Source organism: Orbicella franksi, chromosome 2 (assembly GCF_964199315.1).
Source record: "Orbicella franksi chromosome 2, jaOrbFran1.1, whole genome shotgun sequence".
Lineage (NCBI taxonomy): Eukaryota > Metazoa > Cnidaria > Anthozoa > Scleractinia > Merulinidae > Orbicella > Orbicella franksi.
This window is the reverse complement of record NC_138146.1, coordinates 8,555,627-8,568,529: the sequence shown is the minus strand read 5'-3', so window position 1 is coordinate 8,568,529 and position 12,903 is coordinate 8,555,627. Positions and strand designations below refer to the sequence as shown.

General features: G+C 38.8%; 1 protein-coding gene across 1 annotated transcript in view; it reads right to left on the bottom strand.

Annotated features, from left to right (window-relative positions):
- The window catches only part of LOC145479936 (uncharacterized), a 321,399-nt gene that overhangs the window by 23,539 nt on the left and 284,957 nt on the right, over nt 1-12,903 (bottom strand). The gene's annotated exons all lie outside the window — the stretch shown is intronic.

Below are 12,903 nucleotides of genomic sequence, written 5' to 3'. Positions count from 1 at the left end.
AAAGCTCTGCTGTCCCTGACTACTGTAGGGCCTACGCTCTGAGTGATCCTGACAACCCAGACTATTCTGTGACTTGTGACCACGCCCACTGTGACAGCTGTGACCGCTGCTTGCTTGTTTCGTCTGTAGTGAGAGAGATTGAGGAAGGCTTAGTGACGGCTGAATGTTCGGACAATGAAAAAGAAGAACCGGTGTTTGTTATTTCCCAGGCCAAACAGAGTGTTGAATGCTGGAAAGCCCATTGATTGCGGTCTGTAAATGAGGATGAATGCAGACTTGACATCTTGAGCAGCCTCAGCGCCTCGTCCATTCTTTAGTACTTGACTGGGCGATGAAATATCTTCCACGTAAATATCGGGAAAGCCAATCTAATTGGTTTGGTAAAAGAGGTATATCGTGCCATATAGCAATGGCAATTAAACGCAACAGCGGTGAAATGGAGATGATGACATTCGTCCATGTGTTTGAGAGTGCTACAGCTCAAGACAGTAGCTCGGTTTTAGCCATACTTGATGACGTCTTCAGTCAGCTCAAGACTATTATGCCACAACTGCAGACCATTTATATTCGAAACGCGCAGACCCTGATTATAGCTCCTCAGATTTCCAAACGTCATGGCCTTCAGATCTCTCGGATTGACTTTTCTGAGCCACAGGGAGGGAAGGGTGCTTGCGATCGTAAGGCAGCCACTATAAAGTCGCACATGGCAGAATATCTGAATTCTGGACACGACATTGAGACTGCTGCACAGATGAAGGAAGCTATCGAGTCTTCCAGGGGTGTGCGCGGCGTAAGTGTGAAGGTGTGCAGTCCTCCCAATGTTCCATCCAACAAGAGTTTCAAGTGGGCGAAAGTGAGCTTTGTCAGCAACTTATACTACGGTCAGGAAGGGATAAGAACGTGGAGAGCCCGGGGGGGGGGGGGGACTCCCATATGGAATGGATGGGGATGCTCGTCGTCTCGCTTAGGGGTGTAAATTTCGGATTTTGGTCTCGCTTAGGGTGTTCTGGGCAAAATGTCATTATTTTTAGCCGTCAAGGTCTCGTTAAGGGTTGCACACGAAGAAATAACAAAACAGAAAGAATTTTGATTCTTTATATTTACTCAATTCATATAAACAAATTCGCCATCATTAAATGTCACTGTACTTTTTATTTGTCTGTTTTATAAACTGGTCTCTTTTAGGGGTCTGCATAAGCTTCGGCCACGCCCAGATTGGTCTCTTTTAGGGGTTAAATTCAAAATTTCCGACGAGCATCCCCGTCCACTCCATATGGGAGTCCCCCCCCCCCCCGGGGTGGAGAGCCTACGACATTGGTCCTGGGAAGAGTATTCCCTGGACAAAATTCGATGTCCCTGAGCAGTCGGAACTGCCGACAATGGAGATCAAACCCTCGACCAACGAGACTATCACAAGCTTTGTTCCAGTAAAACCCAGACGAACAGGTGGCCGAACCACTGTAACTGAGGTAGAAGGCAACTCAGACTGTGTAGATGAGTCATCAGATGAGTCAAGCGTTGATGTTGATGCTGATATTAAGTGTCGATTATTTACATGCCCAGAAGAGGGATGTGTCAAGACGTTTACACGGCATTCGTCGCTTGTTAAACACTTGGACTGCGGAAAGCACAAGCGTGTTCTAGAGTATGAACGCTCTATGAAAAGGCCATGATAGAATACGCGACTAAACTGGAATGTGGCGCGAGTAAATGCCCAACGGTCCTGGAAGGAAGTAGACCATCACTACCAACTGTGCCAGCAATTCTTCCGATGGGATGGGCACTGAAATCGTCACAGTCCCGTTGCACGAAGTTTACTGAAAACCAAAAGCAGTGCCTTTATGCCAAGTTTCAAATTGGAGAGAGAACAGGAAGGAAAGCGGACCCGACTGAAGTCTCTAAAGCCATGAGGACTGCAAAAGATAGCAACGGAGAGAGACTATTTAACTATGGGGATTTTCTCACAGGCCAGCAAATTAGCAGTTACTTCTCTCGTCTTGCTGCTAAGCGAACTGTCGAGGCAGATCAGCATGACAGTGAGGACGAGACTCCAGGAGAAGACCTTCAGAGTGTACTTAGGGACAAGGTTTTGTCTGAAGTCAGCATTCAGCATTCACATCCAATCATATATGACTCCTACAACATCTGTGAGTTAGTGTTGAACTCCAAGCTTGGCTCCTTTTCTGTATCAATCTTACGGGATATCTGTGAATCCTTTGGTCTCGACATATCGGAAATTACAGTTAGAAGGAAAAAGCCATTTGTGGCCTTGCTCTCAAACCTGGTTCAAGGTTGTAGCTGCAGCAAGCGCTCATAACTGTACACTATTACGGCACATATTTTTACTGCCTGGCAGCTTGATTTTATCGTATCTGGCCACCAAAACGATTCTCGTCATTTTGTTGGCACCGGAAACATCGAACTATTGGACAAATTAACCTTATAATCAGATGAATACTTCTTTATGGACAACTAATAGCAGGAGTTTGAACAATTTCGAGTTTTCGAATTTCTGACGCTAATTTTCGATTTTGTTTGATCCTTGGGGACATTTACTCTTAATTTGGAAGACTGAAACGTATCTGTTCTTTAACACATACTTTTGTGTCGGGTATTTAAGTTAGACGTTGAGTTCGTTGCGAAGATTTTTTACGAATCGTTTGTAGAGGGCAAGTAAGCCGATTTAGAAACACAGTTGCGTAAACAAACCCACTTGTGAGCCAATCCACCGCAGGAAAACAAAATAAGCAAGTCAACCTCGGGCTTGGAAATGCTGCCTTAAGAATGGCTGACTGTTAGGATCGAGGAACGCCGGTCAACGTCCCATTTGACAAATCGCTCATATTTTGCCCAAATATACCCTTAGGTGACCTAATTCTAAAAATCATATTTAGAGGTTCCAGCGAATTTTTATTTTTCAGAAATTCGCGAAAATTTGAAAGCGCTGTCAAAGTGCGGTTTTTCGTGTAATAAAATGACCGAAATAAGGTGCGAGGACGAAGCGCTGCTTAAGTCTTAAAATAAACTCAATTGACTTCAAACTTCACACAAATGTGGAACAACCACTCTAATTTATTCCTCGCTTTAAACTAATCTCAGATATGTTGATATAGTGGTTTTCCGAACCATTTTAAAAACAGCTATGAAGCGTGTGAAAAATAACGGCAAAATATAGGTCATGTCTAACAGCATAAAAATGCATCTGGTACCTCACTTTCCGATTATTTTACATTACAACCTTAAAATATCATTATTAAAGATATACCGTGCATGGCTCCCGGCCACGCCCATCTAGTAGTATGTCACCCCAGTATGCGCTTCGTCCTCGCACCTTATTTCGGTCATTTTATTACACGAAAAACGCACTTTGACAGCGCTTTCAAATTTTCGCGAATTTCTGAAAAATAAAAATTCGCTGGAACCTCTAAATATGATTTTTAGAATTAGGTCACCTAAGGGTATCTTTGGGCAAAATATGAGCGATTTGTCAAATGGGACTTTGACCGGCGTTTCTCGATCCTAACAGTCAGCCATTCTTAAGCTGCGGCCTCGGGCAGCATTTTGAACACCTCGGTCACAGTTTTTCGCTAGACAGATTTACCAGCGGGCAAATAACATCCATATGTACTGAGTATGCAAACATATTATACAAGGTAAAGGAACGTTGATAAAACAAGAATAATTATGAAAAGAATGCAAATAGCAATACACGTAAATAGCACGACTCAACAACAACAACAACAACAACAACAACAACAACAACAATAACCACTATATTTTCATCGAGCTTTTTCATTAAGCTTGGGTGGAAATAATAGATCTGTCTGTCATGGTCGGTCACGCAATCTCTCGTTTGATTTCGCGAATATGTGCAAGTTTAAGCGCTTTCTCGTAGACCACAGCCTAATTTCCCCATAACAAAAATCATACCAATTAAAAGCCCATCTCTAAAGGGGTTTGGTCTCTAAGTTTCGTTTACTTTGTGATAAAGGTAGTAGGGTAAATTATTTTTTCAAGTCAGGTAGTGATTTCCGTAAAGAAACATGGGGGTCTCTTTCAGATCTCGCACAATGTCGGAATTTTTTTCAAATGTCACAGAAATTACAATATAAAGCCTGGAAAAGTTGTAGAATGAGCTGATTGCATGTGGTTATCTTCTGGCTTTATACTTAAGACATGCGTTTTCTTCAAAATTGCTAATTTTCAAGCCTGGTTTTCTCACATCTGGCCTTGATCACTTGAATCGTCATTTTCCGCCAAAATAAAAATCTAGTTGAGAAATGAACCACATATCGATGAATAGTTCAATATGGACTACTAATAGCCGCAGCTTGAGCAAATTCGGATTTTCACATTTTTGCCGCTAATTGCTGATTTTGCTTGATTCTTGCCGACACTCACTCTTAAAAGGTAATCAAATGGTTTTCTCGTGAAATAAGGAAGTAAAGTCACTTGCGTTTTGTCAAAATTCTGATAATTTCCCTCGCCTAAAGGCTCGGGAAATTATCAGAATTTTGACAAAACGCGCGTAAAATTATTTCCTAATTTCATTCACCATTTGATTACACATACTAATTAAAAACAATATTAAAATTATAATAAGAAGCTTCCCAGCATCCTTTGCAGCTGAAAAATTTGCATGTCAAATAATTTTGTCAGTTTTGAAGTCGGGTGGGGTGCCACATAATGGAAAAATATCTCTTGCCCTGAAATAGATATTTTTTGCAAACTTCGTGTGATAATGTCATCAGTCAAGTGAACATGTCTAAAAGTGCGTTTCATCTCTGTGTGAGGACAGACATTGAAAAATTGGAAGGCAGTTTATATATTTTAAAGGGTAATACTTTAGAGCGTTTATAAATGGGCACGTGACTTCTGTCGTTTCACAATTAAGGGGGCTATTCGCATGAGCTAAAAAAGTGGGGGACTTGTTCGAGGGGTATATCTTTTCTTGGTTAAAAATTACAAAAACCTGAACTTGCGTATTGATAAATATTTTTATGAAGATACACTCTTTGACATGTTGTGGTTGTTACGTCACTGGTCTCGTGATGAGAACGTGCGTTTTTTAGACTGCTTTAAAATTGCAACAGCGCGAACCCGCAGGTAGCCTGGGCTAATCTAGGTGGGCCACATCTAGTTATAACAGTTAAGAACACTCAGCGATAAATCACGAAACAGTTTGGAAACAAAACCAACTTTAAATTTGAGCGGGCCGTACAGGAGAGTACGGCCCGCTAAATTGACCAATCACAGCGCGCGTACTAACTGAGAGATATAATAATAACAGTTCTTTACGATAGAGGCAGTTTTAAGCTGCGTTTTATAGTCATATCGCAGAAATAGAAATGCACTCAAACGATGAAGTGTCCACCTGGAGAAGTGAACTTACAGTACGAGACAACACGTAACGTTTACGTCACAACGTTTCACAAGTTTTGAGATCGAACTGTACACGTGGTACAACAAGTCGTGTTTGCGACATGGCTCTTGCCAATATGAACAAATTGCAGGAGGGACATGTGGTTGTAGCGTTGACAATCCAGCTAACGTCAAGAGTCGCTATCGCCAAATGTACCAAAGACATCCGAGGATCAACATCTGCGATCCATGATGGGGGCTTTTCGAAAAACTGTTAAGACCACGTTAATGTAAAATGGAGACTCTTAGAACAAAAAGATCTAAATTTAAGAGAAGGCCTGCCTAAACCCTGCAAAAACCATGTAACGGAAAAGTGGGCTTATTTAATATAACTCTGGTGTAACGGTTCAACCAACGGACACTGTTGAAATTATGTAAATTCCAAGTTACCGACAGGTTCGCTATCCGGCTTGCAAACGGTTGGTTGGATTTTGCAAAGAAATAAATGAAAAGTTACCCCGGCCAGGTTAAACTTGGGGGGACGGGGTGGGGGGGGGGGGGGGGAGAGGAAGAGTTGTCTCGGGTAACCGAGAACATATAAATGGGACCTTTTAAAGGCGCGTAAAGTTAAAATGTAACACCGCCCTAAAGCTCCGTAAACCTACCGTGAAGCCTCCATTAAGGTGCCTTTTACGTTGAAGCATTTGAACTTCTCTAAAATCCAAGTGTGTGCTATAGTTTGCTTTAAATTGAAGTTGGGTTAGAAGGTATGCACCAAACTAAATCGCTGCATTGATCGACACCGCACTAAGCTGTCTTCTTGTGAACTTTCCGCGCATCCACAACGACAAAATAAAACTAGAATTGTTACTGCACATGCAGGCGTCCCAAGCTTACGTCTCTAGAAAAGAGAAAAATTAATTCTCGGACACGTACGTATTTATTCATGAAGGACCATGAAAGCGTCACGTGTTGTGTGAGCTCAATACGGAAAGAGCCCCGGTGACCGAGTTTGAACTGACGCGAGTTAGGTTAGGCAGGGAACCATAAGGGACACAGCCGGCCCAACGACCGTTTTCTCTCTAATGCTTTGAAACGCTGTTTTAGGCTATCTGGTGTACTTTCAAAGCTCTGTAGGTTAATTTTAGGTTGCGCAAAAAAAATTTATCTGTTCGGTTATTCTGGAGGAGCTTGTGCATCTCGTACTTATTAAGGCTTTTTTGTCCATTTCCCGAAAACGTTAGGACTTATCGCCTTTCCGAAAATGATAGCTGACTTTTTTTCGGTACCCAAAATGACATTTTGTTTTTTTGTTTTGTTTTGTGTCTTTTTTTTTTTTGGTGATTTCTACCGTTCTGTGCTTTCATTGCCGTCACTGTTATCCCAGTCCCTTTGTAAGAGCATACCAGCCTTGTGAGTGCCCGATCTCCAACAAACAGGAATCAGCGGTCTTCATGTTAGGTACCAGGTCCTTTCGGTTCTCCCGCCATGTTCGTTGGAACCTGCATCGAACTCGAGCTCTGTTTTAGGGGCCAAAATCCTCCCAAAATCCACTCTACCTTCGCTTCGTCATCGTGCACGGTTTCAAGGCAAAGTTTTCCCTTACCCAGAAGCTGAAGATAGGGATCACAGGCAACAACAACAGGTAAGCAAGTTTTGCATAAATTGAACGAGTAGAGTAAAGTAACGTCAAGATACGTATACATTTCGTTTTGCCTTTGGTTGTGAATGTGTCATTATCAAGGACAAGTTACATTGCTTGTGGAATCGACTTTGTTGATGTTTACCTGCTGTGCATAAAGGGCTTTATTATCTGTTATTATCTGTTCTCGATAACCGAGTATGAGCGTGCGACATTTGTTATTGGCTTATTGGCTGATGCATTCTCTTGTAAGGTTATGTTGCCCTCTGATGTGAATGCTGGTAAGCTAAAATGTAATGTGCCATCTTCAGCAGAGAAATTTCTCTTATGCTAGTGTAAGTATTCTGAAGTTACTCAAGTATCTACAGTTGTACCTACATGCAAGTTACAATATGCTACACAACTGTACATGGACATTGCACCCACTGGTGCTGATAGTAAGCTAAATGTTGTGAAATTTTCTTTCACAAAAAAAACACCACGATACTTTATAAAGAGGTATACATGTACCTCAAACTGTCATGAAAACTACACAGGACTTGAAAAAAAAAAAAAGGAAGAGTAACTTGCCCAGGCAGGAAAATCTACTTGTCTTGGACGACACAGTATAGTCAATCGATTATTTCATAACAATCAATAGGAATTAGTCAATGATATCAGAAATCAATAAAAGAATTCGTCATGAGTAATCGATTGTGATCAAATTTTCAATAAGCATTATCAATTTTGCTGATACTAGCTTATCTTTTAAGCAACATTTAATAAGGAAGAAATGAACAAAAGATATAAAGTGAAATATGAAATCATGAATACAATTGCATAAAAACATAACATTGTATCTTGTAAACAGAATATTTTGCTGGCATACATGTATCGGGGACTATGTTTTGGGGGTCTTTGGTAGTGCCTTTGAAATCTACATAAAAAAGTTACAATCAAACATTGTGTTGAGGGACACAATTTTTCTACAGTTTATGTGAACTAACAAAGAGAGGCCAACTTTCAATTGATTCTCTAATGACTGATAAATTTGGTAAAATCAAATTGATAACTTGAAACTTCTCTAGCATGTGAGTATGAATTTCTTTCAATTGATTGATAGCACTGATAACACTTACATTAATTTCAATTTATTGATTTATATCAATTTATGGATCAATTTCAATCGATTGCCTTACCCTGGGATGACCAGACAGCATTTTAGAGATCTGTTACAGCTGTACATTTTACTTGTACGAAATTGGGCTCTTACCAAATACATGCAGGTTTCATGTGTCATGCATCTGTTCATTCATCTGTAGCAGGGCAGGAAAAAAAAATGTAAGTCACTTGCCCACTGGGCCAGTCAATTTCAGTTTTCACTTGCCCCCATTTAAATATTGGTTGCCAGTGTGATGGCCAGTAAGGAAATCAGAGGACAAATGCGAATGAAGTACGCTCGGATTCCTAACTAATTCTTGCTTTCAACCTAATAATTAACTAATCTTTAGGTCTTAAGTTTTGAAATGGAATGACTGGAAATTATCATTTATCAAGCTGGCATTTTTAGTCAGACTCACAAGACTACTGAGGCTACATGGTAATTTTACTTGCCCACCGGGCCACTGAATTTCTATTTTCACTTGCCCAAGAGCAAAATTTACTTGGCTGAGGAAATCAGACCTGGTTTTTTCCTGCCCTGAGTAGATCACAGATAACACCAAAATGTGGTAAAAACAAAAAATATTCACATAACCCATTACCAGAGTGTGTCACAGAATCTGTGAATTTTTCAGGCGTGTGTTACTGATGTTCTTACCACATTTTGATGTCTTCTGTGATCTATTACTGAACAGATGCGCGACAACGTAGAATCTATCTGCTTCGTAATACATAACAAAGAAACAGAAACAAACATTTATGACATCAGCTGTACCTTTGTCCACCAATAGGGCATAAGTGCATGTACATGTAAGAAACAATCAAATTGTACCTGCAAATAACTTGACTTATTATTTAAACATTGTTTGATAGGAGTTTGATTTATTGTGCATGAATATTATGATGTAGAAGATAGTGAACATTGAATATTTACTGCCACACATTTTGAGTTTAGTTCTTCTACATCCTCTGACATTCAGTGCCTTCCAATCAGAGATGCAAAGTTTTTGTCACACAGTAGCTACAGATGTAGATGTAAGATCTGTTTGATTGATGAATATTCAGGGCTCAAAATAATTGCCAGTCAACGGGCAATGTCTGGCCAGAATGGTGACTTGACTGGCCAAAAACTTCACTTGCCGGTCATGTTGACCAGTCAGGTCATGTTGAGATGGTCACGTTGTTCATTCTTGAATAAACAATCAAATCCCCAACTGTAAATCTGAGAGTTTTAAATCTCTTTTTTATTATGACCTCTAATGAAAACATACACCAATGCATACATGTACATGTATCTGTTCGAACGGCTAAAGACCATTCGCTTGCTGTTTGTCATGCGTTCAAGATCAATACGAATGCCATTCGAGTGACTGGGGTTAAATCCGTTCAGAAAAATATTAAGCCAATTTTTAAACGGTCTAGCAGTGACTGGAACAAACAAACTCTATTTGTGGGTTTAATTTGGCTCACATTACATGTACTTGATTTTTGCATAAATATCCTGACCGGTCAGAAACAAGACGTGACAGAGCTAAAATTACTTTGGCCAGTCAACATGACTGGCTACAGTCGGATTTCAAAGGTCACAGTATAAATTGGAATGATAAGAAACAAAATAATAACTCCAGTGTAAAATTCACTGATTGATATCATACACAGAATTTGCTGATTCATACTCAGACATAACTTATCTTATTTAATGAAATGTTTTATGTTACTTGTAGGATGAAGTAAAATTGAGAGTGGTCAATACATGCATACTCCTTGGCATTGATGCTTGATCAGGAAAAAATCAGCCACTGAGAAGTCTACAGTACTTATGACTCTATAAGGGGTCCAAGGCCCATTTCTTGAAGGCCCTGGAAACTTTTCGGGCCCACAAAGCCATCTTTAATTGAGCTGTGTCTAAAAGCTAAGAGCTGTATATGCCTGAAACTTCTTGTGTGAAGGAAACCTCTGTTCATATTGAGAATAAGTGATTAAAACAGCTCTGTAAGCATAAGATTTCAGATTTTGGCATGGCTTTCTGGGTGCGAAAACTTTTTGGAACCTTTGAGAAATGGGCCCCTGGTGCATTACAGTCTAACATGGTGACCTTCAACACTTTGATATGCTCTGGCAGCTTTCTGGTTTAAATTCAACCACTTTAAACATTATTTTTTAATGCTTTGAAGTATCACCTACACTGTACCTGTGTTCGTGAATTAGCATCAAATTTAAATATCTCAGATTGCTAGGTTGATACTTATTGTTCAATACAGCAGCTATAAGATTTCATCATAAAAAGAAAAGGCTATGTTTACATACATGTAGTACCAGATCAATAATTTATTAACTTATGATGTGTCATGGGAACTATGGTACTAGATAGGCCTTTCAATTTCAACAGGCCCCTATGAATTTTTTTTTTACAGTACAGTTTTTTTATCACAAAAAGAAAAAGTAAAATTTTGAATATTGTTTACAGTGAATGTTTTGTCAGGGGTCCAAAATGTTTGTACTGTTTGGATTCCGGACAGTTTTGGAAAAAGAAGGAAACTGTGACTTTGTAAACATAGCCTAAAAGATGTCAGAAGCCTTGTTTTATGTTATGCAATGTAGTATTCCTTTGGCATGAATGTTTTTATGATGAATTTAAAATGTCAACCTCTATCTTGTGGTAAATGGTTTTTCTCCCTATTTTCTGTTATTTCAAAAGAACAATTCACTCTATGAAAAAAGTTGATCAATACTTCACACTTACATTGCAGTAATTTTCATTATAAGGTAAAGGTAAAGTCTGTATACGAGCCACGTGGCCCAACAGGCTGGAGCTTATCCTGCTTTCTGTAGCAGGAAGCGACTAGGACTATTTCTGCTCCCCCTGGATGAGATGCCAGTCCATTGCAGGGTTACCCCACCAGTAAATTCGCTGCTACCCACTTATACACCTGGGTGGAGAGGCACTGAGAGTAAAGTGTGTTGCTCAACAACACAACAAAACATACCTGCCTAGAGCTTGAACCCGGATCACTCGATCAGGAGTTGAGCGCACTACATGTAACTACGAGGCCATCATACCTCCCCCATTTCTCATCATTAAAGCCAATTTAATCCTACATTAATTACTTAGTAAAAAAAAACAGTTTATTCATTCATTTTATGACAAAGGTATTATCATTATGTTGCATTTGACTTTGTGGATTTAGTATATATTTAAGACAGGTATCCATTCGCAAACAATTTTAATTTAGTAATACACCTAAATTGCAAAATTTTCACTAGTTGTAGCTGACAACAGTATAGTTCTTAATCATTTTATTATTTATGAATTAAATAGGGCTCAATATGACATGGTTTCGCACAATCTTGAAAAGGTCTTGAATTTTAGTAGTCTTCTTGAAAAGTGCTTGAATTCGGTTAAAGGAGCTCAGTCATGGTATTTTAAAATATTTTGGCCATGCACAAAATTACATTTAAGTCGTCTTGTTATGGATAGATAGAAAAGAAAACATGTTTTATTTGTTGCAATGTATACATTGTAAACCTTATTCATGGCATATAAAAACTATTTGAATTTTACTGAGTTTGTTCTGATTGCAATAAATTTCTGATTCTGTATAAATTTGCATATTTCCTACTATTGTAATTAAGGTCAACAGATTTGATTACAATAAAACAGTACATTCCATGCATTTTTCTTCAAGTTATTATTTACAAGTCATTTATCGTACAGGGTTTCTGCCTCCCTTTTTTGATTTCCATGTTATTTACAGGCTCCCTTTTTTCAATTTACAGGTTATTTACAGGCTCCCTTTTTCAATTTACAGGTTATTTGCAGGCTCCATTTCTCAATTTACAGGTTATTTACAGGCTCCCCTTTTCAATTTACATGTTATTTACAGGTTCCCTTTTTCGATTTCCATGTTATTTACAGGCTCCCTTTTTCCATTTACATGCTATTTACAGGCTCCCTTTTTCGATTTCCATGTTATTTACAGGCTCCCTTTTTCCATTTACATGTTATTTACAGGCTCCCTTTTTCCATTTACATGTTATTTACAGGCTCCCTTTTTCCATTTATATGTTATTTACAGGCTCCCATCTTCGATTTACATGTTATTTACAGGCTCCCTTTTTCCATTTACATGTTATATACAGGCTCCCTTTTTTGATTTACATGTTATTTGCAGGCTCTCTTTTTCGATTTACATGTTCTTTATGGGCTCCTTTTTTGATTTCCATGTTAGTTACAGACTCCCTTTTTCGATTTACACGTTATTTACAGACTCCCTTTTTCGATTTACATGTTATTTACAGGCTCCCTTCTTCGATTTACATGTTATTTACAGGCTCCTGTTTTCATTTTCCATGTTATTTACAGCCTCCCTTTTTTTTATTTACATGTTGTTTACAGCCTCCCCTTTTTTTATTTACATGTTTTTTACAGTATTGTGGCACCCTCCCTGTATTAAATTTACATGTTATTTACGGGTTTCCAGGTTGAATCACAAGAAATTTACAGGCTATTTAGAGTATTTGCAGGAACAGTTTACATGTTATTTACATGATCTTAGCCCTTTGCTTTGAAACATTTACAGTGTTTTCTTCATCATTTACATGTTTCACTTAAAATATTTACATGTTATTTACATGAAACCTGCAAAACATGTAAAAGGGGAAAAATCATGTAAATTATTCTTTACAGTCTTTTTTTGGTTATTTACATGTTAATTACATGTTATTTACATACTCTGTAAATTTTCAACTTTTCCAGTGCA